The following is a 25,976-nucleotide window of genomic DNA, read 5'->3' on the forward strand; positions in this document are numbered from 1 at the left end:
TTGAATGTTATATGTAAGGACTTGTTTTATCCATCTTAATTATCAGCTTATTTGTCTTAAATCTTCATTTTCTCTTATCTTGGATGACATTCTGGGGCTTTGGAACCGATTACTCAAGTTACAATGGTTTCAACATACAATGGTCGTTATCGAACGAATTAATATTGTAACTTGAGGGACCGCTGTATATGCTTTGTTGTGTAACCTGTTTTGCTTGCTTGCCTGTCAGTGCATTTTTTACTGCCAGAAGATCCTCCACTACCCAGCTCGGGTTCTCCTGAGGACAACTAAAGGCCAATTGTGAACACATTCTGTACATCTTCTCACATTTGTGTTAGTCATTGCAAGGCTGTGAAATACCGTGAAACATAATCCTATTCTGTTGCAAAAGCTGCCAGCACATGCTGTAATGAAGGCAGTACTCATAAAGTATAGGCGTTTTATATTATACAACCATGATCCATTTTTATTGACATGTCTGTAAATGTCAATAAATTGTAAATGGTTTATGATTGGTAATACATTCGCCCTGTGTGATCCAGTGACGTGGCCCCCAAGCAGCACGTTACTGGGCCACATGCCGCTTGTGGGACATATCACCACAGCGTCCAGTCATTGCAGTGGCACATGTGACCCCGTCCATGCCAAAAGCTTATACAGTATGTGGGGACCAGAGCATGGTGGAGATAGCTGTGAACAGAAAATGCCATAACTGAGCGTCGAAGGGGAGGGGGGGGATTTTAAAACTTATAAAAAGCTGGATTAAAATAAATAAATTTAATAAAAAAACACCAGTCTAAACAGCAAATTTAAAGTCCTGATTGGGTTATCAATAGAACACCAATACATGTGTGGTGTTATCTTACGAATTTCTTATGACCAAGAGATGACTGTGCCGGACTACCAAGTCAGCCAAGCAATGTGGTTTCACGTAAGAATGACTCTCCGTACTCTTATGTAACTACCTCATTTTCCTATGTCACTGGTGCTTACATTTTTTCTATATGAGTGAAAAATATTTGGTACAGTAATAAGATATTTTATTCTAGAAGTAAAAGGTGTGGCCACAGGTTAGACATACGTACAGTACATAGCAATAGGGATACGGTATTCAGGTTACGACTATTGTCTTACAACAATTATGTGTCATCGTGACTGTATGATCCCTACATACAGAAAATTCCTCTATGAGTCACTGAAACCGGCTTACATAGGAGTAAGTTGAGGTCACTGTGCTATGGAGAAACAATCTGCAGTACTTATGTGTGTTCCCTTACATGCACTGTATGCGCCAGATTTCATGGTGGCTCTCTGTCTTTATCATCACAGTGTCACTGCCTAATAATGTATAGCAACATGTAGTCTGCAATGTAATGCATTTATGAAGGTGTTACATACGTGTCATGACTAGAGGAAACTATCATGTTATGTAGCATCTGTCAGCAGGATCACCTCCTAACCCCTGGTAGAGTGTATACTGCTGATTTAAACAATACCGCTCTTATGAAAATTAGTGACCCCTGTAATCCTTTGCATGCGCTGTTAAATTTTTACTTGGCGCATGCGCAGTACTCTTTTGCAGTGCTGGGGTGTTCGGTTTGAATCTGTCCAAGGACAACATCTGCGTGGAGATGTATATTCTCCGTGTGCTTGTGTGGGGGTCTATACTCCATACTGATAGGGAAGATATACTGATGGTGAGCCCCGCTGGAGACAGCAAGTGATGATAATGTCTGTAAAGCGCTGTAGAATATGTCAGCGCTATGTAAGTGCGTAAAAATAAATAAATGCACCGATTAAAAATGCCAGATTACAGGAATAGGCAAGCGGATAGTGAGGATGCCTACCTCAGTCAGTCAAGTGTAGGGGGAAGTGGCTAAGGGCTAAAAGCAGAGAAGCTGAAGTGCTCTGAGGGTTTAGGGCCTGCCCTTTGGTGCACTGAAACCCTCATTAGAATAATAAATTGTTAATTTCACATGAACAGAGTTACGGAGGCATCATTGTAATTAATAGGTGTAACTTAGCTGGCGGGTTTGATCCACTTCCATTTGTCCTTCCCCTAGCAGATCTGATCTGAGGTCTAATCGGGGTCTGATCTGTGGTCTGATGAAGATTGGGGGTCTGATCTGTGGTCTGATGAAGATTGGGTGTCTGATCTGAGGTCTGATGAAAAATATTTGTTTTCTGATTTTCCACCTCTAAATCTTAGGTGCATCTTAGGCCTCATGCACACGACCGCTGTGTGCATCCGTGGCCGTTGTGCCGTTTTCCGTTTTTTTTCCGCGGACTGTTTGGCAGCTGCATCCGTGATCCGTGTTTCCTGGCTGTGAAAAAAATAGGACCTGTCCTATTTTTTTCACGGCCAACGGTTCACGGACCCATTCAAGTCAATGGGTCCGTGAAAAATCACAGATGCACAAAAGATTGTCATCCGCGTCCGTGATCCGTGTCCGTGATCCGTGTCCGTTTTTTTCTATCATTTCAATGGCAAACTTGACTTAGATTTTTTTCATTTTTCATGTCTGTGGATCCTCCAAAAATCAAGGAAGACCCACGGACGAAAAAACGGTCACGGATCACGGACCTACGGACCCCGTTTTTGCAAACCTCGTGTGCATGAGGCCTTATGATCATGTGTGTATTATGGAGCGAAAAATAGTGTACTTCCTATTCCATCTCTGATCTTTTTTTCCAGAAACACTCGCAATTCCCATTCCTGTTTTTTTTGTGTGTGGGTTTTTTTTTGTTTTGTTTTTTTACTACTAACCCATAGAAATACAATCCATACAATTCATCCCAAAACTAGACCAAGGTAGATTGTGCATTTTGATGAAGACAAATATAAGCAAGATATTTCTGCATTTGTGGGAGGGGAGGCTGATTACAAGGCTAATTATACGCACCTGTGGGCCCAGGCTGGCTGATTACAAGGCTATTTAAAGGCACCGATGGGCCGAGGCTGACGCCGATTCAGCTGATTTCACTTCCTCTGGGTCAGCTCTAGGATACAGCAGCATGGTCTGGAGGCTACTTACGGCTGGGCGACAGCAGAATGTCTCAGGGGCGTGCTGGTATTCATGGTAGAATCGGAGTTGTTTGTACGGGACCCACGCTGCGGTCCGTGACATGTAGCGCTCTGGGATGAAGCAAAGTTTGGGCGCTAATTAGTCGAACAATGGTTGTTAGTTTTGTTTGTCCGGCCATTTAGAGGCCTGGTGGGGCCATTGCATACAGTTATTGGGGTAGCACGTGCTTAGAGTAGGTATGGTTGTATGTTTTCGGATACCTGGTTTACATGCGGGGCGCGTGTCTGCAGTTGGCTCAGGCTATGCACGCTGTGTTTAAGTGATGGTAAATGTGGATCAATGGTCGATAAAAAAAAAAAAGAAGCATCGTACGGAGGCTCTTTCACACCTGGGCAACGGCAGAAAGTGCCAGGCGAGTTCTGGAGTTCACGGTAGAATCAGACTTGTTTACACGAGACCCACATTACGGTCTGCGACTTGTCATACGCTGGGTCGAAGCAGAGTTGGGCGCTAATGGTCAAACGACTGTGGTTAGCATATTTTGTCTGGCTGTTCAGGGGCTTGTTGGGGGCTATTGAATATTGTTATTGGGGTAAGCATGTGCCTAGATTAGGTATGGTCGCATGTTTTCTGATACCTGTTACATACAGGACGCATGTCTCCAAGCTACGCACGCTGTGTTTAAGTGATGGTATTTTATTCATTTAGTTTTTGGAAGAGTTATGTATCAATGGTTGTTTAAAGAAAAACAAAAAAACACGCAGCATTGTGTGGCAGCTCGTTCATGCCTGGGTAAACAGCAAAAGGTGCCAGGCGAACTCTGGCACTCACGGTAGGATCGAACTTGCTGCACAGGACTCGCACTGCGGTCCGCGATTTGCAGTGTTCTGGGATGAAGGGGGTTGGGCGCTAATAGTCGGATATTGGTGGTTAGGATTGTTGCCTAGCCGTTTTGGGGCTGGGGGGGGGGGGTCTACTGTATATATAGTTATTGGTATGATAGATACCTAAAATTAGGCAGGAATGAGCAAAAAAATAAAAAATAAATAAAATAAAATGGTTGCATGTTTAACTGTCACCTGTTTTACATGTGGGGCGCACATCCGCAGTTAGCGCCGGACATGCAAGGTGTCGGTAAATGTGTATCAGTGGTCTGTGTATGGGGGCACAAGCAGATTTGGTCAAGGCATCTCTAATTGAGTTCCGATGTTCTTGTATGTAAGTGTGTTTAATCTATAAACATTATTTTATGGGCAAGCATGTGTCAGCGGTTCCGTGCTATGTTTAGAGGTGCACTATACACTCACCTAAAGAATTATTAGGAACACCTGTTCTATTTCTCTTAATGCGATTATCTAGTCAACCAATCACATGGCAGTTGCTTCAATGCATGTAGGGTTGTGGTCCTGGTCAAGACAATCTTCTGAACTCCAAACTGAATGTCAGAATGGGAAAGAAAGGTGATTTAAGCAATTTTGAGCGTGGCATGGTTGTTGGTGCCAGACGGGCCGGTCTGAGTATTTCACATTCTGCTCAGTTACTGGGATTTTCATGCACAACCATTTCTAGGGTTTACAAAGAATGGTGTGAAAAGGCAAAAACATCCAGTATGCGGCAGTCCTGTGGGCGAAAATGCCTTGTTGATGCTAGAGGTCAGAGGAGAATGGGCCGACTGATTCAAGCTGATAGAAGAGCAACGTTGACTGAAATAACCACTCGTTACAACCGAGGTATACAGCAAAGAATTTGTGAAGCCACAGCACGCACAACCTTGATGCGGATGGGCTACAACAGCATAAGACCCCACCGGGTACCACTCATCCCCACTACAAATAGGAAAAAGAGGCTACAATATGCACAAGCTCACCAAAATTGGACTATTGAAGACTGGAAAAATGTTGCCTGGTCTGATGAGTCTCGATTTCTGTTGAGACATTCAAATGGTAGAGTCCGAATTTGGCGTAAACAGAATGAGAACATGTATCCATCATGCCTTGTTACCACTGTGGAGGCTGGTGGTGTAATGGTGTGGGGGATGTTTTCTGGGCACACTTTAGGCCCCCTAGTGCCAATTGGCCATCGTTTAAATGCCACGGACTACCTGAGCATTGTTTCTGACCATGTCCATCCCTTCATGACCACCATGTACCCATCCTCTGATGGCTACTTCCAGCAGCATAATGCACTATGTCACAAAGCTCACATCATTTCAAATTGGTTTCTTGAACATGACAATGAGTTCACTGTACTAAAATGGCCCCCACAGTCACCAGATCTCAACCCAATAGAGCATCTTTGGGATGTGGTGGAACGGGAGCTTCGTGCCCTGGATGTGCATCCCTCAAATCTCCATCAACTGCAAGATGCTATCCTATCAATATGGGCCAACATTTCTAAAGAATGCTATCAGCACCTTGTTGAATCAATGCCATGTAGAATTAAGGCAGTTCTGAAGGCAAAATGGGGGTCCAACACCGTATTAGTATGGTGTTCCTAATAATTCTTTAGGTGAGTGTATGTCTATCAATTGGCGTTGCATCAGGGTTTATGTTCAACCACGTTTATGTCTTTCTTAGGCCAATACAAGGTGGTGCTGTGGTGACCATCCTTGTAAAAAAAAAAAAACTGCCATTAGTCTCGCACGCATGGCTTCTCCGTTTAGTTTTTACACATATGACTCTGCCATTAGTCTCTCACGCATGGCTCCGCCGTTTAGTCTCTCACGCATGGCTCCGCCGTTTAGTCTCTCACGCATGGCTCCGCCGTTTAGTCTCTCACGCATGGCTCCGCCGTTTAGTCTCTCACGCATGGCTCCGCCGTTTAGTCTCTCACGCATGGCTCCGCCGTTAATCTCTCACGCATGGCTCCGCTGTTAGTCTCTCACGCAGGGCTCCGCCGTTAGTCTCTCACGCATGGCTCCGCCGTTAGTCTCTCAGGCATGGCTCCGCCGTTAGTCTCTCACGCATGGCTCCGCCGTTAGTCTCTCACGCATGGCTCCGCCGTTAGTCTCTCACACATGGCTCCGCTGTTAGTCTATCACGCATGGCTCCGCCATTTGTCTCTCACGCATGGCTCCGCCGTTTTAGTTTTACACATATGACTCCGCTATTAGAGTCTCTCACGCATGGCTCCTCCATTTTAGTTTTACACATATGACTCCGCCATTAGAGTCTCTCACGCATGGCTCCGCCATTAGAGTCTCTCATGCATGGCTTCTCCATTTAAAATTTACACACATAACTCTGCCATTTGAGGCCGGCTGCGTGGTCCCACAACAAGTAGGTTCCATGTCTTTTCTGCCTTCAGACCCGCTCACATGGCTCGGTCATCTGTGGCTCGCAATACAATTTTCTCGTGGTGGCTCACACGCGTGGCTTGTGCCATTAGAGTCTCACTCGCGTTATTGTTTTCCCTGACTTTTATTTTCTAGGTTGTTGGGTCTTCATTGTTTTCTTTATAAGCAGTCATCCCAAGCCTGCCTTGGCGGACATCATCTTCTCCCAGGCATGCTTACTTCATCTACAAACTTGGGCTGAGGGTGTTGGTGTCCGCCCTAAGTCCTGGGTATCAGTCCGTCTTCCAGTAGGAGGTACAGTAATAAGGCGGACTTTACGAAGTCTGTCATGTCTACAGACACGACAAGTCCTATCACGACTACAGGCGCAGCATACATAGTTTATTACGACCTTTAAGCTTATTTTCTGTCACAACTGCAGGTATTATGTGTATGTTCTGTCCTTATTACAGGCAACATTAGCTCGTTAATCGAAATAGCCATGTATTCCTGTGTATGGTTCTCCAGGCCTGGTGAGATTACACATTTCACTTAATCTACTACTACAGCAAGGTGGCATACGCCATGTTCTAACTTTTGGGTCCTTAATATAAAAAAAAAAAGTGTGGCCTGGGGAATAAGTAGAGGTGAAGCATTTTGCCACCAGGAACAGTCGGTGCCCGATCAGGGCCCTTGGCGTATGGTTGGAGTTCATTTAGGCCCTTCCAACAGATTCACCATTGTTTGTTTCAGTCTGCAGCTCTCAGGATTCAGACCTTCTTGTTATATGGTCATATGTTGTTAGTCAACATAGGAGTAAATCGTTTCTGGTTACCGGCCACTCTTTCAATCGCATTAGCATTAACCATCTCCAAGAACTATGTGCCGGTGCACATGACAAAGAGGTAAGGTAGATGGAAGTCACTGTGATATATACGGTATATTCCGCACCTTCATCGTGAAAGGTCTTTTTCGTTCAAAATTGGGTGTCGTAACGGTATGTATATATTTACTCTAAACTAAGGTCTGCTCTTTTTGGCCCCTTTAGGCTGCCCTACCACAGCAGTTATGGCATAACTCTACTGCTTGCTGTAGATGGGGTTAGATAGGTTAGGTTCACCTTTCTGATAGCCGATCCGACCACAAATGCCAATTATCACATATAACAGGCTCTAAATACACAAGCAGACTGGTATATTGTCTCGCTTACTCTCTCTGCACTCGTTGTATGAGTAAACTATCATATTCTCTACTAGATGGCATTCTACCAGAGTTTATCCATCACTCAAAATGATAGAGATCGATATAATTATGTGTCGGTGGAATTAGCCTGGTCACTTTTGTATATTATGTTATCAATGGTTACAGTAAAACTAATCCTTCTATAAAAAATAAATAAAAAATTACCAACTTTCCAGAGCACAGATGTATTATTTAAAAGAAGATCTCTCAAATTTCTTATTAAAATGAACTGCGTGGCCCACCCGTATGCTACGTATCGAACACCAGGAAACAAGGACAGCATGCACAGTACAAGGATCAGGTTTTGTTTTGTTGTAAAACTGAGAAAATATTCCAGAAATACATTGGAGGTATCATGTATTATTTCTCTGAAAACTGTAGACCATCATCTTTATGGTAAAATGTGTTAATATTCATCATGTTGTGGTCAAACAACTATTTATAAGCTAGAAACAGCGTATGAAAATGGTCTTTGAAGAAGCAATGACTAAAATTCAGTGCAAACAATAAACCTGTTACTCACCACATTCCTTGACTTCTATGTTCTTCCAAAGGCTATGTCAAGTGGAGTTGTCAAGTGCTCCTCATGTAATTTAGGATTGATTAGTCCAAGGAAATCCTGTATTCTTTATCTTCTGCAAAAATCTTGATCATGGTCTGGATACCTAGTCCTTCAGGTTTTCTCATGGTTTGATTCTAGCGTAATTCCAGATCTGTCTCATTGTGCTTATTTCTAGCTTCTACCTCTGATTCTGTTTTTGTCCTAGTTCCTAAAAGCAGGAGAAGCCCAATAACCACATTAATTAATTAAAAGGGTTATCTCACCTCCTATTTTTAAGATATGCCACCAATGTCAGATAGATGCAGGTCCTACCTCTGAGACCTGAACTTGCTTCTAGAATGGAGCTCCCAAAGTTCAGTTCGATGGGAGCGCCGAAAATAGCTGAGCGCTGGTTCGGCTTTTTTTCCTCAGTTCTATAGAAGTGAAACGAGCGCTCGCCACACTGTGAGTTATGAATTCATTTCTATGGGTCTTCTCAAAATAGCCGAGCAAGACAGGGCTATTTTCGGAACTCCCATAGAAATAGGGAGGGTGGCCACACAGGAATGGTGCACCCTCCTTTACTATAGGCGCTTCGTTCTAGAGATGAGTGTCAGTCCCAGAGGTGGGACCCGCACCTATCTGACATTAGTGGCATAATATAGTGATATTTTATAAATGTTTGAGATGAGACAACACTTTTAACCTCTTCAGGACACAGGGCATACAGGTACGCCCTTATGTCCTGGTACTTAAGGACACAGGGCGTACCTGTACGCCCCGTGTATTTCTGATCACCGCCGCGCAGCGGGCGGTAATCGGAAGCCGCTGCCTGCTCAAATCATTGAGCATGCACCTCGGCTAAATGCCCGGGGGGTCCCGTGACCCCCCCATGTCGACGATCGCCGCAAACCGCAGGTCAATTCAGACCTGCGGTTAGCGGCTTTTACCTATTGCGGCGGCGGGCGGTGCCATGAGGTCCCCATGCGGCTGTGGGGGGGACCCGATGGCATGGAAGGCAGCGCGATGTCTAAGGAAGGCATCGCGCTGCCTTTCGGTGAAGAGCCTGTGAGATCCAGCCTCCTGGATCTCACAGGGCGGAAGCTGTATGAGTAATACACACAGTATTACTCATACAGCCAATGCATTCCAATACAGAAGTATTGGAATGCATTGCAAAGGAATATACCCCCAAAAGTTCAAGTCCCAAAGTGGGACAAAAAATTAAGTGAAAAAAAGTTGAAAAAATAAAGTTTTCCCTCCAAAAAATTAAAAGTTTCAAGTAAAAATAAACAAAAACTTAATTTTCCCCAAATAAAGTAAAAAAAAAAAGGTAGAAAAATAGGGGGGGAAAAAAAGGTATACATATTAGGTATCGCTGCGTCCATATCGACCGGCTCTATAAACATATCACCTAACCCCTCAGATGAACACCGTAAAAAAAAAAAAAATGTGCTAAATAAAAAAAAAAATTGGCACCTTACATCACAAAAAGTACAACAGCAAGCGATCAAAAAGGTGTTTGCCCACCAAAATAGTACCAATCTAACCGTCACCTCATCCCGCAAAAAATGAGCCCCTACCTGAGACAATCGCCCAAAAAATAAAAAAAACTATGGCTCCGAATATGGAGACACTAAAACATCATTTTTTTTGTTTTAAAAAAGCTGTTATTGTGTAAAACTTACATAAATAAAAAAAGGTATACACATTAGGTATCGCCGTGTCCGTGACAACCTGGTCTATAAAAATACCACATGATCTAACCTGTCAGATGAATGTTGTAAATAACAAAAAATAAAAACGGTGCCAAAACAGCTATTTCTTGTTATCTTGCTTCACAAAAAGTGTAATATAGAGCAACCAAAAATCATATGTACCCTAAACTAGTACCAACAAAACTTCCACCCTATCCCGTAATTTCTAAAATGGGGTCACTTTTATGGAGTTTCTACACAAGGGGTGCATCAGGGGGGCTTCAAATGGGACATGGTGTAAATAAACCAGTCCAGCAAAATCTGCCTTCCAAAAACCGTATAGCATTCCTTTTCTTCTGCGCCCTGTCGTGTGCCCGTACAGCAGTTTACGACCACATATGGGGTGTTTCTGTAAACTAAAGAATCAGGGCCATAAATATTGAGTTTGGTTTGGCTGTTAACCCTTGCTTTATAACTGAAAAAAAAATATTAAAATGGAAAATCTGCCAAAAAAGTGACATTTTTAAATTGTATCTCTATTTTCCATTAATTCTTGTGGAACACCTAAAGGGTTAACAAAGTTTGTAAAATCAGTTTTGTATACCTTGAGGGGTGTAGTTTCTAGATTGGGGTCATTTTTGGGTGGTTTCTATTATGTAAGCCTCGCAAAGTGACTTCAGACCTGAACTGGTCCCTAAAAATTGGGGGGTTTTTTGCTTCTAAATTTGCTTCTAAACTTCTAAGCCTTGTAACATCCCCAAAAAATTAAATATAATTCCCAAAATGATCCAAACATGAAGTAGACATATGGGGAATGTAAAGTAATAACTATTTAAAAGTGCTCAACACCCCCCCCAGCGCCGCGCTCTGCGACAAACACCCCAATCCTCCTCTCGGCCGCATCCGAAATCCCGCGCAGGGGGGTGGGGGGGGCGGTGTTGAGCACTTAGCCGCGCCTCTGGGAGGCGATTTAGCTGAACTTGGAGGCGTTATTATTTTTCAAATTTAGGCGGGCACGGCACTTCAGAGGGGCGTTCCTGGGCACCGTGGTGAAAGAATTACACCCCTCTGGGCTCCTTACAGCGTCATTTGCATATCAGAAGAATCGATTTTTTGAAGAAATGACAAGACTCACAATAAAAAGAACAAGACATCTGGAAAAAAGGTACTTTATTAAACATGGATTCATGAAAAAAAATTTTTTGCTAAATTGCTAGTGACAGATTCCCTTTAAAGTTATCAACGCTTAAAATGCCACTTGTCAGATTTGCAAAAAATGGCCTGGTCCTTAAGGTGAAATAAGGTTGTGTCCTTAAGGAGTTAAGAAGCAATCTATCTCCAATGATAAAAAAAATGGATCAATACACATAAATTGGGTACCTTGATTAAAAGTTTGGACCAATTCATTGTCTTAAACAGCATAAGGCTGCTTTCACACTAGCGTTCGGGTTTCCGTTCGTGAGCTCCGTTTGAAGGAGCTCACGAGCGGACCCGAACGCAGCCGTCCAGCCCTGATGCAGTCTGAATGGAGGCGGATCCGCTCAGACTGCATCAGTCTGGCGGCGTTCAGCCTCCGCTCCGCTCGCCTCCGCACGGACAGGCGGACAGCTGAACGCTGCTTGCAGCGTTCGGGTGTCCGCCTGGCCGTGCGGAGGCGTGCGGATCCGTCCAGACTTACAATGTAAGTCAATGGGGACGGATCCGTTTGAAGATGCCACAATGTGGCTCAATCTTCAAGCGGATCCGTCCCCCATTGACTTTACATTGAAAGTCTGGACGGATCCGTCCCAGGCTATTTTCACACTTAGCTTTTTTTAGCTAATATAATGCAGACGGATCCGTTCTGAACGGAGCCTCCGTCTGCATTATTATGGGCGGATCCGTTCAGAACGGATCCGCCCGAACGCTAGTGTGAAAGTAGCCTTAAATAGCTAAAATTCCTAAATATGAGATAGAATCCTCAAAAATGGATTCTCATTTAAGAGAGGAATATCACTGATAATAATGAGATGGGTATTAGTCAGGTTGAACGTAAACTGAAATATATACAGAAATAGGAGAAGGATCTTTTGTTGGAACATTCATTTCAATGTTTTTCTCCCTTTAATTATTACTTTTGAATGCAATGTCCAAAACTCAAGGCGCATTAACACAGGAGGTACTTGGAATCAGACATCTGCAGGGTCTACTACTACTGCTGAATGTTGAACACCAATTTTGGGCGATGGCTGCGCCTTATGAGGTATCAAAGCTAAGTGACTTCCTTATTTCTGTATGTTTGCTTCATTATTTTGCATCTATCATATTTTGTATTTTTATACGAGCACATTATATATACAGTATTTCACAAAAGTGAGTACAACCTTCACATTTTTGTAAATATTTTATTATATCTTTTCATGGGACAATACTAAAGATATGACACTTTGATACAATGTAAAGTAGTCCGTGTACAGCTTGTATAACAGGGTAAATTTGGTGTGCTCTCAAAATAACTCAACACACAGCCATTAATGTCTCTAAACTACTGGCAACAAAAGTGAGTACATTTGTGCCCCTTTAGCCATTTTCCCTCCCCGGTGTCTTGTGACTTGTTAGTGTTGCAAGGTCTCAGGTGTGAATGGGGAGCAGGCGTGCTAAATTTGGTGTTATCGCTCTCACACTCTCTCATACTGGTCACTGGAATTTCAACATGGCACCTCATGGCACAGAACTCTGAGGATCTGAAAAAAAGAATTGTTGCTTTACATAAAGATGGCCTAGGCTATAAGAAGATTGCCAACACCCTGAAACTGAGCTTCAGCATGGTGGCCAAGACCATACAGCAGTTTAACAAGACAAGTTCCACTCAGAACAAGTCTCACCATGGTCGACCAAAGAAGTTGATTGAACGTGCTCAGCGTCACATCCAGAGGTTGTCTTTTCAAAATAAACTTATGAGTGCTGCTAGCATTGCTGCAGAGGTTAAAGGGGTGGCGGGTCAGCCTGTCAGTGCTCAGACCATATGCCGCACACTGCATCAAATTGATCTGTATGGTTGTTGTCCCAGAAGGAAGCCTCTTCTAAAGATGATGCACAAGAAAGCCCACAAACAGTTTGCTGAAGACAAGCAGACTATAAGGACATAGATTACTGGAACTGATGAGACCAAGATAAATGTATTTGGTTCAGATGGTGTCAAAGGTGTGGTGGCAACCAGGTGAGGAATACAAAGACAAGTGTGTCTTGTCTAAAGTGAAGCATGGTGGTGGGAGTTTCATGGTTTGGGGCTGCATGCGTGTTGCCGGCTGTTGGGAGCTACAGTTCATTGAGGGAACCATGAATGCCAACATGTACTGTGACATACTGAAGCAGAGCATGATCCCCTCCCTTCGGAAACTGTGATGCAGAGGAGTATTCTAACATGATAACGACCCCAAACACATCTCTAAGATGACCACTGCCTTGCTAAAGAAAAAGAGACTGACCAATCATATCTCCAGTAGAGATGTCGCGAACATAAAATTTTCCATTCGTGAACAGCGAACGAGAATTTTCGCAAATGTTCACGAACGGGCGAACCGGGCGAACCGCCATTGACTTCAATGGGCAGGCGAATTTTAAAACCCACAGGGACTCTTTCTGGCCACAATAGTGATGGAAAAGTTGTTTTAAGGGGACTAACACCTGGACTGTGGCATGCCGGAGGGGGATCCATGGCAAAACTCCCATGGAAAATTACATAGTTGACGCAGAGTTGGATTTTAATCCATAAAGAGCATAAATCACCTAACAATCCAATTTTTTTTTGAACAACGTGGTTTAAAACATCCAGTGTGTGTATACGATCAGGTATGATGTTGTATCGAAAAAGAAAAAGGGGGGATCCGCTCACCTAGGTTTCCCTCAGGGCAGGTGCTCCAAACCGTATATTTGAGTCACCCCTCAAAAAAGTTTCAAATAGATCTGTCAAAAAATGGATTGGTCACTCTTATATGGAAGTATAGGATGTTTTATTCAATACACTTGTTAAAAATAAATATACACATAAAAAATACACATAAAACGAACGTTTTATATATCTGTCTATCTATTCATTTGAAAAACCAACAGTTTTTTAGGTACTGCAGCTTTAAAAACGATGCTTTTGGTGTCTATTAACTGTGTCCACCCAGACTAATACAGTCTTGGGTGTAAAGGATTGATTGGTCAACAGGCACCAGCAGCATCCATCCAATTCTTAATTTTAAAAAGAATAAATGTTAAAAAATGATATAACATCCAATATAATGCAATTCAATCGTATCAAGACCACTGTCATATGAGTGAACTGATGAGAAGGAGAAAAGACATAATATAATGTGAGAAAAGACATAATATCTAGAGACAGATTTATCATATGACAGTGGTCTTGATACGATTGAATTGCATTATATTGGATGTTATATCATTTTTTAACATTTATTCTTTTTAATATTAAGAATTGGATGGATGCTGCTGGTGCCTGTTGACCAATCAATCCTTTACACCCAAGACTGTATTAGTCTGGGTGGACACAGTTAATAGACACCAAAAGCATCGTTTTTAAAGCTGCAGTACCTAAAAAACTGTTGGTTTTTCAAATGAATAGATAGACAGATATATAAAACGTTCGTTTTATGTGTATATTTATTTTTAACAAGTATATTGAATAAAACATCCTATACTTCCATATAAGAGTGACCAATCCATTTTTTGACATGATGTTGTATCGATCAGGTAGTGTAAGGGTTACGCCCGCTTCACAGACATTGACAGATCAAACTCCCCTTTTAATGCACCGCAAACAGTCCATTTGCCCAACCGCAAACTTCCCATTTGCACAAGGTTGGATACCAAGCTAGCCATGTCCCGTTGATGTCATTGAAGGTTTCATCCTCCACCCAGCCACGTACAACACCAAGGGTCCCGGAAAGGTGATTTGAATTGATTTTTCGAATGGGAAGATGGTTAAAAAAACGCTGGCTCCCTCCCCTTTGTTTGAATCCACGGTCACTGCGTCTGCGCCGTGCAATTTACTGTCTCACCCGATATGAGTGCTATTTTCTATAGTTCTCTCTTCTCATCAGTTCAATCCCTGTAACGTCCCCAATCTGGGGTCCATTTATTAATTAGATTTTTCGAACGGGGAGATGGTTAAAAAATTGCTGGCTCCCTCCCCTTTGTTTGAATCCACGCCACGGTCCCTGCGTCTGTGCCGTGCAATTTACTGTCACACCCGATATGAGTGCTATTTTCTGTAGTACTATTCTCATCAGTTTAATACCTGTTACGTCCCATATCAGGGTGGGATTGCCTTTTGTGAAAAAAAATTTAGGCCGGGTATCTTCGATTGCCCTCACAGTGACAGACCAAACTCTGATACACCAAACTAAATTGATTTTAGGAACCGGGAGATGGAAAAAGCAGCTTGGTCAGTCCGCTTACTCCCAAGTTGGGGCACTGCGCGTGCACGGAGCAATGTGCTGTGACACCCTATATGAGTGGTGTCTTAACTAGTCCTATTCCTATCAGTTTAATCCCTGTTACGTCCCCTATCCGGGGACGTGTGTCGAATTGATTAACCATTGTCGATTTAACGAACCATTACGACATCCTGGAATAATTTAGTTCTGAGCTTTGTACTTGAGATTTGTATTGGAATTGTTGGGGATGTTTTAAATTGTCTGCATTATTTCTAATAAACTATTAAGAGACTTTATTATGATTTTTTTATTTTATGTATTAAAAACCCACCCATACAACTTAAAAAAAGATAAATAAAAAAATTTAAGTTTTTTCTATGAAAAACATCCAGCCGTCCCGATCGCTTTTGGTCTGATCATAATGAAGCAACGGCCTTATCATCTGGGGTGTGGCAACATTGCCAACACACTCATAGAGGTGATGATCGCTTCATTGTGATACGCAAGCCCAGGGGCGTAGCTAAAGGCTCATGGGCCCTGGTGCAAGAGTTAGGCTTGGGCCCCCCCTTCCCTCAGTGCTTTGTGTGTCTTCTTATGTGGCACAAGGGTCTTTTGGCCCCTCAGGCTCCTGGGCCCGGTAGCGACTGCTACCTCTGCACCCCCTATAGCTACGCCCCTGCGCAAGCCCCTTCACCACAACAAGGTAACGATCACGAAAGGGGAATTGACACTTGTATGTGCCTTTTTTTTGTTTTGTTTTTGCAGCCACAGTGCAGCACCAGAGGCCAGAAAAATTAGGCATGTACACATGCCTGAAAAACAATGTTATTGTTGCAGCCGTTGTTGTCGCAGCGGCCGGAAAAATTGATGTTTTCAAGGCAGAAAGGTGACTAAAACATGGCGGCTTGAACCCTAGTTGGTGGCAGAGAATTCACGAAAGTCATCCGGTGCGCAGACATTAAATACAATAGCGTGGGGACCATTTTGAGGCCAAGGCATGTCATCAGGCCTTTTGTTAGTTAAACGTATCCCCTACTGTCAGTCCCTTCGGGATCCATGCCTCATTCATCTTAATGAAGGTGAGGTAATCAACACTTTTTTGATCGAGGCGACTTCTTTTGTCAGTGACAATGCCCCCTGCTGCACTGAAGGTCCTTTCTGACAGGACACTTGAAGCGGGGCAGGCCAGAAGTTCTATCGCAAACTGGGATAGCTCAGGCCACAGGTCAAGCCTGCACACCCAGTAGTCAAGGGGTTCATCGCTCCTCAGAGTGTCGATATCTGCAGTTAAGGCGAGGTAGTCTGCCACCTGTCGGTCGAGTCGTTCTCTAAGGCAGGATCCCGAAGGGCTGTGGCGATGTGTAGGACTGAAAAAGCTCTGCATGTCCTCCATCAACAACACATCTGTAAAGCGTCCTGTCCTTGCCGCCGTGGTCGTGGTAGGAGGAGGATTACTTTCACCTCTTCCCCAGTTAGATTCCCGTTGTGCTGTGACATCCCCCTTATAAGCTGTCTGAAGCATATTTTTTAGTTGGTTTTGAACTGCTGCATCCTTTCTGACTTCCGGTAATTTGGTAACATTTCCGCCACTTTCTGCTTATACCGGGGTCTAGTAGCGTGGCCACCCAGTACAGGTCGTTCTCCTTCATCCTTTTTATACGAGGGTCCCTCAACAGACATGACAGCATGACAAGGTTGGATGCCGAGCTACTCATTTCCCGTTCCTCCTCCTCACTGATGTCATTGACGATCTGTTCTTCCCCCCAGCCACGTATAAGACCACGGGTCCCAGATAGGTGACAACAACGAGCACCCTGGGATGCCTGCTGTGGTTGGTCTTCCTCCTTCTCAAAGCCACATTCCTCCTCTGACTCCTCTTCCTCATACTCCTCTTGCAGCGTTGCCGCAGGTCCGGCAAGCGATGATGACAAGGCTGTTTCTGGTGGTGATGGTGACCACAACTGTTCCTCTTCACGCTCATCTACAGCCTGATCCAGCACTCTTCGCAGGGCACGCTCCAGGAAGCAAACAGATGGGATGAGGTCGCTGATGGTGCCTTCGGTGCGACTGACAAGGTTTGTCACCTCCTCAAAAGGACGCATGAGCCCATTCTCTGGCTTTGTAGTAGCTGATGGTGTGGTGGGCATAACAGGAGAGAACGGTGGATAGATAACTATGTAGGAAATAACTGTATGGTGGTACGCTAAAGTATAGCATAAATGATACCTTAGAAAAGGATCACAAGTTCTGGATTCAATCTATTAGTTTGTTCCTGGATTGAATATATTACAATCTGTTGTATATGTCATTAATATGTTTTGAATATATTAGTGATTATGGCTGGATTACACAAGTGACATTTCTTATCTGATATCCTTATGCTGGACTAACTTTGTAACAGCATAATTTGAATGTCTAAGTTGTACTTTGCAAATCTTAACATTGTTCTGGCCTATGCAAGTGACATAGTTACTGTCTGATTTTCTTATGCTGAAAATTGCAATAAAACTTGAAAGTTTAAAAAAAAAGGACGCATGAGCCTACAGGCATTGCGCATGAGCGTCCAGTAACGTGGCAAAAAAATTCCCAGCTCCGCAGAGGCTGTCCTAGCACCCCGGTCAGATAAATACTCGTTGACGGCTTTTTCTTGTTGGAGCAGGAGGTCGAACATTAGGAGTGTTGAATTCCAACGTGTCGGGCTGTCGCAAATCAAGCGCCTCACTGGCATGTTGTTTCGGCGCTGAATGTCTGAAAAGTGCGCCATGGCCGTGTAGGAACGCCTGAAAATGCCACACACCTTCCTGGCCTGCTTGAGGACGTCCTGTAAGCCTGGGTACTTAGACACAAAGCGTTGTACGATGAGATTCAACACATGTGCCATGCACGGCAACTTGCCCAAATTCAATGCCGCCAACAAATTGCTTCCATTGTCACACACCACTTTGCTGATCTCCAGTTGGTGCGGGGTCAGCCACTGATCCACCTGTGCGTTCAGGGCGGACAGGAGTGCTGGTCCGGTGTGGCTCTCTGCTTTCAGGCAAGTCAACCCCAAGACAGAGTGACACTGTTGTATCCGGGATGTGGAACAGCCCCTGGGGAGCTGGGGGGTTCAGTTGATGTGCAGCCAGACGCCGCAGCAGAAGAGGACTCAGCCGAGGAGGTAATGGAAGAGGATGTAGTAGGAGGAGTAGAGGAGGTGGCAGTAGGCCTGCCTGCAAGTCGTGGCGGTGTCACCAACTCCGCTGCAGAGCCGCACATTCCATGCTTGGCAGCCGTCAGCAGGTTGACCCAATGTGCAGTGTAGGTGATATACCTGCCCTGACCGTGCTTTGCAGACCGGGCTAAGAGTTCCGTCAAGCCAGCTGTCAGACGCCGGGCAAGGGGTGACTCTGTGACATTGGCTTCTTACGCTCAAACATTTCCTTTACAGACACCTGACTGTGGGCAGATGAGATGGAACTGCTCAAGGTGAGAGGCGGAGTGGTGGGTGGTTGAGAGGGGGCAAGGAGGACAGCAGTGGTTGACGTGACTGAAGATGCTGTACCAGGAGGAGGATGGTGGCTTTGAGCTTGTGTGCTGCTTCTACTCGTCATCATGTGTTGATCCCATAGGCGTTTGTGATGTGCCATCATGTGCCTTCACAAAGCAGTTGTACCTAGGTGGGTGTTGGATTTCCCACGACTCCGTTTCTTTTGGCACAGGTTGCAAATGGCATCGCTGTTGTCAGAGGCAGACACACAAAAAAATGCCACACTGCTGAGCTTTGCAATAATGGCATTCTGGTGGTGGCAACAGCATGCGTTGATTGGCGTGCTGTCTGGCTGACCTCGGGTGCCGATACATGCTGTCTGACTGTGCCACTAGCTCCTTGCGACGACCTCCCCCTGCTTCCAACTCGTCTCCTCCTTCTCTCTGTCTCCCCTTCTGAACTTTCCCCCTCTTCTTCTTCTTCTCTTCGAACAGGCACCCACGTGGCATCCACGGACACATCGTCATCATCAACCACTTCACTTGTATCTGACACCTCAGCAAAGGAAGCAGCAGCGGGTACAATATCATCATCATCACACTGTACGTCCATGTGTGTAATGCTGCCTGATGAGACATATCCCTGTTATCTACATCCCCTGGCAATAATGGTTGCGCATCACTAATTTCATCCAACTGATGTGTAAATAACTCCTCTGAGGGATCAAGTGAAGCGGCTGTGGTGGCTGTGGTAGTAGTGGTGGTGGTGGCGGCGGGTGGGAGAGTGGTAACTTGAGAGCAGGTGATCAAAGCTGAGCTGGAGGAGGATGGTGCGTCAAGGTTCTTAGCGGAAGCTGTTGAAGATTGGGTGTCCTGTGTAAGCCAGTCACCTATTTTCTCAGAATTTTTTGGGTTCAGGGTACGTGGCTTCTGAACACTGGGCATTATTCCAGGGCCAGTGGAAATCACAGCACCACGAACACGACGGCCCCTGCGGCGTGGCCTGCCTCTGCCTGTCATTTTTTATTAGATAAGTGTTACTATGCGTGCAAGGTACTGTGCCACTCTATATAAGTGGTGGGCAGTGGGCACAGTACAGTCTGTGTGGGCCTGACACACACGGGCTTGCAAATGTGATTAGATCACAGTTAAATTTTAAATCTTTTTTTTTTTTCTGAAAGGTATTTGGGCGAATGACACCCTGTAACGGTATAAGAGCAGGCCTAGCCACTAGCCAGTGGACACAATAGAGTATGTGTGGGCGCCTGACACACACGGGCTTGCAAATGTGATTAGATCACAGTTAAATATTAAATAGAATTTTTTTTTCTGAAAGGTATTTTCTGTCACACCCTGTATGAATGGTGTGCACTGTGCACACAGTGCTGTCTATGACTGAGCCTGCAGCCTCTCACACATGGGCAGCCAGGCAATTGCAATATATATATATATATGGAAGAAAAAAAAAGCAGACTGATGTACCAGCCCTGAAAAGGGCTTTTTGGGGTGCTGTCAGGACGCTGTCCTTACAGCAGATAAGTCTGTGGACACAGAACAATGCCCTAGCTAACGCTTTCCCTATTGAATCAGCAGCAGCTACACTCTCCCTCCTCTCTCTGTGAAAGCAGATTCCGAATGAATCTAAAATGGATGCTGTCCTGGAGGTGGGAGGGTCTGGGAGGGAGGGTCTGCTGCTGATTGGCTGGAATGTGTCTGCTGACTGTGAGGTACAGGGTCAAAGTTTACTCAATGATGATGTATATGGGGCGGACCGAACATCGCATATGTTCGCCCGCCGCGGCGAACGTGAACAAGCTATGTTCGCCGGGAACTATTCGCTGGCGGATAGTTCGGGACATCACTAATCTCCAGGCCTAAACCTTATTGAGCATCTGTGGGGCATCCTCAAACGGAAAGTGGATGTCATCATTGAGGGGTGGAAAAGGATTCCAGTGACAACCTGTGAAGCTCTAGTGAACTCCATTCCCAAGATATTTAAGGCAGTGCTGGAAAATAATGGTGGCCACACAAAATATCGACACTTTAGGCACAATTTGGCCATTTTCACTTAGGGGTGTACTCACTTTTGTTGCCAGCAGTTTATACATCAATAGCTGTGTATTGAGTTATTTTCAGGGCACACCAAATTTACACTGTTATACAAGCTGTACACTGACTACATTACATTGTATCAAAGTGTCATATCTTCAGTGTTGTCCCATAAAAAGATATAATAAAATATTTACATAAATGTGAGGGGTGCACTCACTTTTGTGAGATACTGTATGTTTTTGCATAGTCTAGTAAAGTCATTTTGTATTCCTAGAATACCCAGTGTGGTTTGCATCCTTGTTACTCACTATCTTTTGAACTCATCGCAGAGCAGATCTCCAATGGTGGAATGGTCAAAGGTGATAGGACCCCATTCTAGGTATTCATCTTGAATTAATAAAGTTAAAACTACAAAAAAAAATGCATTTCTATAATTCTCCCTTGAAAATGGCCAAATTTCATGCACAAAGTAGTAATCTATGTTGGAGGAAATGTGGTGACAGGAGAGATGTGCTTCACGGGTGGTAGAAATGTGAAGAGTGATGGGCAAATTTCTTAAAATTTGATTCAGATTTGATCCTGGTCTAAATAAATTTAAACCATCCAATTCGACCTAAATTAGACTGTATACAACTCATTTTAAGCACTTTAATGTCAAACCAGTATTAGTAATCGTAAAGTGACAGTGGTTATGGGTAAATGTATGGCTGCTCTTTAAAAACAGACTGCACTGTAGGTTTGTAAATATACAGATAGGTCATCAGTATCTGATCATTGGTGGTCGGACTATCAGCACCCCTGCAGATCAGCTGTTTGAAGGGCACCATGGTCCCTTCCTTAGGCCAGTGACATCGCGTTCATTGGTCACATGGTCTAGACGCAGCTTGGTCCCATTCAAGTGAATAATGGAGCTGAGCTGTAATACCAAGCACAGTAACTATCCAATTGACTGTGCTGTGCTTGGCAAGCTGCGAGGAGGCTATATTGGTCACCAGACTGCCATGGCATCCTCAAACTGCTGATAAGTGGGGGGTCTCGGGTGTCAGACCCCACCATTCTGATTTTGATGACCTATCCTCATAAATTAGGTGCATCCTCCGGCAAGGCAGATAGAAAAGCACTGGTCTTTGATAAATGACCCCTGATGGCTTGTTTTGAACAAGCGCCCAAGAACTATCAATTTTAGGCAATAGTAGAGTAGCAACAGATTTGGTCGGTGTAATGTTAAAATATATATACACTGATGAGTAAAAGGGTAACTATAGTGTTCCAGCAGGACAATAACCCAAAGCATGATTGGCAAAGAAATGGTTCAATGACAATGAAGTAGAGGTGCTGGATTGGCCCTCAGTCCCCAGACCTCAACCCAATCAAACACTGGTGGGTACAGTTGAAGAAAAAACTGTATTCGTACCCACGTCACTCGATCTGTAAGCACCAAACATTGAGAACGTGTAGAAGATACCTAGGAACAGATTTTGGTAGAGACATGCTTGAATCTGATCGAGAGCATGAGCAGAAGGATTCAGGCAGTGTTTAAAGCCAAAGGTGGATTTAGAAAATACTAACAACATTATAAAAATAACAATTTAGAATTTTTGGAGCAAAACAGTAACAATGCAGTTACATGACAATAGTTGCAAGTCCAATTTATGTATGAGATAGCCAAGATGATTGTCTATAAAATGATCAAAACTGTAGTGGAAGGTGAGATATTGAGCCTCCTGGAAAGTGATGATGTCCCATTTTTGGGAACAACAGCAATACAGTATGGAACCTGATGGAGAAGTCAGGAGATGCAAGGCTGTGTAGGGGAAGTAGTGACCACTACAATACAGACCAATACTTAAGGTACACAGTGCCCTTGGTTCTTCCCCAGAAATATTCCTGACTAGAGGGGTCTGACAGCTGCTGATTTCCCCCAAGTTGGGCTGAATTGTTTGAGCATTTTTGTGTGTGAGTTGGGGAACATATCTATGGTATGTATGTGAGCACCTTTAATGTTACAAATCTAAATAGCTGTAAAAGCATACATTCCAGAACAGTATTATTATACAGTAGACGTGTCACCAACCACCTTCTGAACTGCAAAGGTATGTCCGGTCTAACCTTCTCAAAGCAAGACTTGTGATAAGTAACACAGAGACGTCTGAGCCGGACAGGTTTCTATTCAAGTCTTCATCAGGATTAGGCACGCATAGACAGGGTATGAGAGGACAAATTTCATGTCAGCCCGGTTTAGAGAATAGGTGGTGACTGAAATTTATTGTCTGTCAAGAGACTTCAAAAAGGTAAAAGTACAATATAGATGGATTCCTCCTAGGCCTAGATTAGCCCTGAGGTTAAGTCTTGTGGCCCAAGGTTCAGGTGTAAGACTCCTGGTTCTGCTACATTCCTCCCAATCTTCCAGGCATCCTTTCAACACAGTGGCCATATGTCATTCACAGCACTGAACCAATGTGACATGGAGACGAGGTCACTTATCTCCCTCTGGCAAGTTCTTTTGTACAGACAACCTTGAACACAGTGCTCGCTGTGAAAAAATCTCAGAGCACAAAATGTGACTTGATTTTAGAAGCTTGTGACCCACACCAACCTGCTGATATCTTAAATGCCATTCAGCGCTGGGTTAATGCCAGGGGCTCATAACTTCAGTTTCAACCTCTACTGCGGTCTTAGATTTAGGGTTCATGCTCGTGTATATATCAATGTCCAACCTCTGACTTGCAGGGAGCCATAATGGTGGACCTTTAAACTTCTAAGGGGCCCAATTGTACCATGTCTGAGGGGCCCAACCAGGCTCGGATTGGCCCACAGGGGTACAGGGGAATCCCCCGGTGGGCCCCTGAGCAAGGTGGGCCCCTAGTCTCCAAACCCCTGCACAAATGGCACATAACACATTAGATTTACTGCACTACATACATATATTCAATGTACAGCACCTCAACCAGCCTATGTTCATATAAAAACGTGTTAGATTATTTAATGTATTTGAATGTATCCGTACGGTGGACCCCAAAATAAATTTTACTGGTGGGCCCTGGGTACCCCAGTCCGACACTGGGCCCAACTGTACCTCTGTATGTCTCTGATTGTATGCGTAGGGGTTTTCTGATAAATTATGAAAAATTGTGGCATGTTCCATCGGTTTCCATATTACAAAGGTATTCTCCCTTAAATGAATTGATTCTGAAGAGAGAATAACCTTGAAAGGCTCAGTGCACATCTATGGCCAAAGCCCGATATTCTGTTCTGACATAGGAACAGAGTACTGCAATCACCGGATATGGCAAATGCTGGACACCTCCACCACCTGAGGGATCCTATTCACTAAAATGAGGTCCACTGGGTTTCTGGCATGAGTATTGGCACTCAGCTGGGCAAAATAGTGCTGCATTCAGTAGTTTTTTGGATTTTTTTTGTTCTGTAATCTCATGCAGAGACTCCAGCTGGAATTTATGCTGCAGATGTGAACCTAGCCAAATATGGTGCCATATGAAGCAACATAAGGAACCACAGGGGGCTTCCTATGCTGAAATTCACATTATGTAATATATAATCTCTTTGAAAAGTTTATGCTAAAGTTTCAGAATTCTTTCTTAATTATGAAAGAAAATACTTAGTAAGGGTAGAAAATTGAACACATATTTATTCAAAGTAATTGACCATAATATTACATATATATCTGTAGAAAGATGATCACCTCAGCCAAATTTTCAAAGTGAATTCCATCTGGGACATTTGATTTACAGTAAATCCACATCAAAGAGGCTGATCTAGATGTGGCCAATAGTGATGGACGAACATCAGCCGGGACGGTTTGCGAACGCGATCAAATGTTCGCGAACCGCAAGTTTTCGGCGGGCCCCAATAACCTGAAAAACCTTCAGCTCATATTTGCAGCCACCAAATACTTAGTAGAAGTGCACAAATAGTCCCACAACATGGAAAGTGACATACTAGAGGGGGATCAATGGCCAAAATTCCAACAAAAAATATGTATCTTAATCGGGGGACATTTTTATGCGTCTTAAAGGGAAATTCTCTGAAATGTGTCCTGTTGGAGCCTACAAAATTTTTATTTTAGGCCACGAGAGTACGGGTCTTAAAAATTCAGCATTCACCTGACATAAAATAAATTCTGATTATGTGGCTCGAGGTACATTATGCAGTCAATGGATAAAATTTTTACTGTAGGCCACTTGACTACAGGCCCCAAACATTAGTCATTCTTTGGACAGAAAAGATCAAGTGATTATGTGGCCGGAGGTATATTACACGGTCAATGAATATACATTTTACTGCAGGCCTGTACAAATACAGGTCAAATACATATGTTTAAAATAACTAAAAATATAAAATTGAATTAAAAACATGGCAAACGAAATCCCCCCTCTTGAAAAAAAACCCTAATAATAGTTGAAATTCGAAAACACGTAGTCGTCACTGGTGTTGAATTCCTCCGAGGCCCCAACAATTATTCATTCACCGTACAGAAAAGAACAAGTAAGTATGTGGCTGGAGGTAGATTACACGGTCATTGGATATCAATTTTACAGCAGCAAAACCGCAAACAAATGCTGCACTACCCAAATGCACTATATAGAAAGTATATTATTTGTATATAACACCCCTGCCTCAATCACTTTTTGGGGGGCAACTGGTAAATCACACCAGTAGAAATTATTTGTTCCAATGCCGTTTGTCCCTCTGTGTAGCTGCGGTATCGCAGCAGAACTGCACACAACTGCTGCACAATACAAATGCACTATAATATACTTTCTATGTTATAAAGTATATTATAAGTATATCACACTCCTCTTTATATCACACCTATCGATAGCACACCTATACCAGTCCTTAAAAGGACTTTTGTGGCCCTATTAGCTAGCGTTTGGTGTCCCTAACAGCCTGTCCCTGCTCCACAAAGCAACCTCTCCCTACACTGGCAAAAGACTGAATGTAAAATGGCGGCCAGATCAGGTTTATTTATAAGGTAGGGGGTATGTCCATGTGCTGAAATGTCTCAATTAGCTGTCCTTTACCACCTGATGGATGTGTCATGGGTCAAAGTTCTTCAAAATGTAAAATAATATGGCGCCTGCGAACATTGCCAAATGTTCGCCCATTCGTCAAACCGAGAATGAGCAAAGTTTGCGGTGAAACAACCGCCGGGCGAACCGCAAAGCCATCTCTAGTGGCCAGGAATGAATGAAGAACATGTCTTAATTTGTACTCATTTTCTAAAATTCA

The sequence above is a fragment of the Bufo gargarizans genome, chromosome 3 (genome assembly GCF_014858855.1).
Source record: "Bufo gargarizans isolate SCDJY-AF-19 chromosome 3, ASM1485885v1, whole genome shotgun sequence".
Lineage (NCBI taxonomy): Eukaryota > Metazoa > Chordata > Amphibia > Anura > Bufonidae > Bufo > Bufo gargarizans.